The following is a 4579-nucleotide window of genomic DNA, read 5'->3' as shown; positions in this document are numbered from 1 at the left end:
ACATGCTGATCATTTGGAGAGGAGAAGAAAATATCGCAAGCATGTTTTTCGATTGGATTAATCAACAAAACCAACATCTAAAATTCACGGAGAACTCAAATAAGGTAGAGATCAATTATCTCGATGTCACCATCAAAGTGGACCCACAGAAGGGAGAACTTTATGTAAAACCTTATAAAAAACCCACTGACCGCAATGCCTTGTTACACTATACAAGCTTTCACCCGATCCACACACGCAATAATTTACCTTTTGGCCAGTTCCTACGGCTAAAAAAGAACAGTACCAACAATGTAGACTATAAAGAGGGAGCCCAGAAACTGAGAACCAATTTACATAAAAGAGGTATCCAACAAAGCTGACCAAAAAGGCCATGAAGAGAGCTGATAACAATAACAGAGAGGCAATTCTCAAACAAAATCCCAGAGAGAAAAATAAAGATAACCTAGTGTTTGTTAATAATTACAGCAATCTCTCAAATAGAATTCAAAAACTTATCCATCGGAATTGGGGAATCCTTGAGAAAGGGAAAGTACCATTACAGAGACCTCTGATGGCATTTCGAAGGAGTAGGTCAATAAAAGATCAGATCATGCGAAATGACATTACTAAATAGATTAGACCACAACTGACCCTAACAGAAACATGGGGGATGCGGGCACCAGAGGGACACTATCCGTGTGGATCCTGTGTTTGTTGTCAACAAACCGAAAAAACAACGGAAATAGACCTAGGTCTTAAAAGTCCATGGAAACAAAAAGTTCTGACGAACTGCAACTCTTGTTTTGTAGTCTACGTGATCTGGTGCCCCTGTAAAAAGATATATATAGGGAAGACGGAAAGAAAAATTAAAATGCGTATCACAGAACATAAAAGTTGCATAAAAAATAGAGTGCATTCTGCCCCTTTAGTTGGACACTTTATAGAGATGTTACACAAAGTGGAAGATTTGAGATGGTCGATTGTGTATTTGGTGAGGCCAACGAATGATATAAGTCTTGACAGAAGAAAGCTAGCTCAGAAAGAGAAAGAACTGATTTTTCTAACTAAAAGTACAGAATTAGGTCTGAATGAGAAAACAGAATGACAAGTTACCTTCTTCCCTACCGAGACTCAGGATCAGCTAAGTAGTTTGAGGTATAAATGAGACAAAGGGGAGAAAAGGTATCAGCACGTGTTAAGAGGCATAGATGACAACGGTATGAAGGGCATAAGAAACTAACCGGAATAAAATAGGGACCAGTTTATCTAACAAGACTAAGTTGGGCATGACTGCATTCCATCACTTAAAGGTGTCCCAAAGTCGAATAGAAGAACAGCCGTTAAGACTAGATACACTAAACACAATTGGAGATATGCACGTAGGCACTTTAGATTGGGACCCAAGTGATGTGAGTTTGACGAATATTAGGTAGGTAAGAAAACCCACATTTAGGGTTAAAAAATGTTTTTTATAGCCCAGCTCATATAGTGTTGGCAACCGCGATTAAACAACATGATGTTGATGACCTTTTAAAATTGGCAGAAATTAGTTATTTAAAATAATTCCGATATGGATGTGCTAATCTGTCAATATGTAAAAACCACGTGGAAATGGATTGTCTATTTTTAGACTAGAATCCAGAATTATTTACATCTCCGCATATGGACAAACAAAACATGAACCAATGTATAGTCATGAGAAACCTCTGAAGAGACCCCAGCAAACGCGGGTGTTTTTTCGCCCGAATGGTGCAAGAGGTCGCGCTGCGTTGGTCTGGCCGTGTAACGGAGCCATCGAGTGAAAGCAATAGGGGGCCGAAGGCAGGAAATGACAAATCAGGAATAAATAAAAAAGCAAGTAACCGGAATTGCGTCTTAGAATCACGTGACAAGAAGGTCACATGGCTGGCTAGACACAATGAAAAGTGACAATGGACAACACAAAAGAAAGCAGGTGAAAAACGAAGATAGAAAGAGACGCTACCGGCGGAGCAGACGGTGGACGTTCCGAAGAGAGAGCGGGGAAAACCGAATTTCGAGTATTGGAAAGAGCAGGATTAGAATGAGAATTCAAAGGTAAGAGTGGCTCAATTAATAGAGCAACCAGAATTTTACCAAATTGCTCGAATGCTCAAAAGATTAAAGTGCTGTGCCCACTGTGTTTTTCTGTTTTAGAAAAATATATGTGGATGGCCTCCATCATAGATATTGTTAGAAGACTTGACCCGGTCCAGCCAGCAAAAATACACACCGCCAATTATTACCAAGACCAGGGACCGGATATACAAAATTACTAGGTCAGTATGATAAGTGTTGAAATGGCTTGATCCATGGTGGCAGTAACTAACAAGATAAAAATGGGCAAGAAAAACCTATGGCAAATAATCAATGTTTCCTTATTAGGGGCGGATCTAAATGGTCCCTTAGACAACATAAAGTGGTGAGCATCCCCTTCGAGACATCAGAGCAATCTGGAAAAGTGGACACAGAAGTAGAGGGGCTACACTAAGACGAAAAGAAATAAGAAATGAGCGAAATAAAGGTAATGCGTTAAGACAAATTTTAGACATCCAACAATGCATGATATATGTATAGTGAGTGTCACAGCAGTTTGACTGATTTTATGAAGGGTAATATAAGATCTACCAAGAATGAATTTTTAATGTGAAACCTGTACGGAGCAAGATACAAGTATAGTGAGTGCCACAGCATTTTGATTGATTTTATGAAGGGCGATATAAGATCTACCAAGAATTAACTACTCATGTGAAACCTGCACTTAGCAAGATAGAGAGATGATGTCAAAACAGATGTGAAGAAGGAGCTAGTAGAAATAATTACTCCTTTCTGCTGCTACTAGATGCAGCAGGTTGTACATAATAAAGGTAATGTGTTAAGACAATAAATAAAAATGTCAACTGGGATGTCTTTGAGTACTAAAATTCAACTATCCCACACTTGCTTCCCACAGCTATCCGTCTGATGGTTGGACCTTAAGAAAAGAGTAATGGGACCCCATTGAAAGCCGATCCCTAGAAAAACCCTAAAAGAAGACAAACATAATTGTACATGTCAATGGAATGTGGTATAATTTTACCCCTGAAGAATTTCATTGTTAGTAGTACGAAAGTGTGAAAGGAATGAAACATGTCGGGTATGGTATGAATGCAATATGAAAGTAAGCATGGGTGATATGAACACAAAGTGAAATGTTTTATGGACTGGTATGTACTTCTCTATGAAAGAGGAGAGCAAGCAGCAGATCCTTATGAAATTACTATTCTTAAAATTGTTAAATAATGGAGTACTACAGGATATTGAATGTGCACAGATAAATTGAAAATTATTGAAAAAATGTTTGTTGTTTACAAATTGTTTGATAAATTATGCAAAAATTCCCTACAATTGTAGATGTGAAAAGAGAATTTTTTTTTTTACTGAAGATATGCTATTAAAAAATAATTATTTTTGATACAAAGCGCTGTAGTATATGAGAATTTAATGATTACTAATCATATATATAAAAAGGAATAACCACGAATGGATTTGGGGAAGCAAGTGACTCTGTGAACATAGTGTATTGTTAAACAAAAGTTTTGGTAGAGGGCTGTTCACAAGTGGTCGTTGAAAATATTACCTCTGGTCTCTCTAAGTTAGTTGTGTGCGGGGAGTCCCACACGTGAATTGGCAGTGTGGGTCCTCCCAGGTGTGTCCTCTACCCCCTCCATGGTCCCTGCAGACAGCCCACACCACAGGGGACTACCCAGCACCCCTGGTCATGTCCCGCACGCAGGCCATCCACCATGGGCATGCCCCCCAGCCAGCCCACATGTCACCTTGCACTAGTGATCACCAACTCATGTCCCCCTGCACCCCCACCCCCCACCAGTGAGGCTCAGGCCCCGACTCATGTCCCCCAGCACCCCCACCCACCCGGCAGTGACGGGCACCTGCCAGCAGGCCCCGACTCATGACCCCACACCCCCACCCACCCAGCATTGACGGGCACCTGCCAGCAGGCCCCGACTCATGTCCCCCAGCACCCCCATCCACCTGGCAGTGAGCCACAGGCCCTGACTCATGTCCCCCAGCACCCCCACCCCCCAGCATTGACGGGCACCTGCCAGCAGGCCCCGACTCACGTCCCCCAGCACCCCCACCCACCCAGCATTGACGGGCACCTGCCAGCAGGCCCTGACTCTTGCCCCCCAGCACCCCCACCTCATGGCCTCCCAAATCCCACCGCACGCCACCCCTGTGCAAAGACCCAACCAAGTATCCCATCCACCCCACATTGAAATGCCCATTACATTATACAACCCAAATGGCAAGAATGTACATCAACACATGTCTGTCACACACACACAATGGGTGCTGGTGATTGTGAAAACCTACACCGTGACATGCATGAAACCAATGAGAGAATACCACACAACAAAGTAATAAACCAAAATGTATTGAACTAAAATAGAATGTAATCAAATGAAAACATGAAAAAAATGTTTGAAATAAAGATGAAATGCAGCATGTCCAAAACACAAAAATAAAAAGTCTGAATCCAAATAAATCAAAATGAAAATGTGTCCAAAGTCTCCGG

The sequence above is a fragment of the Ambystoma mexicanum genome, chromosome 3p (genome assembly GCF_040938575.1).
Source record: "Ambystoma mexicanum isolate Mex_15411 chromosome 3p, UKY_AmexF1_1, whole genome shotgun sequence".
Classification (NCBI taxonomy): domain Eukaryota; kingdom Metazoa; phylum Chordata; class Amphibia; order Caudata; family Ambystomatidae; genus Ambystoma; species Ambystoma mexicanum.
The sequence above is the reverse complement of the archived record's forward strand: the minus strand, read 5'-3'. Positions refer to the sequence as shown.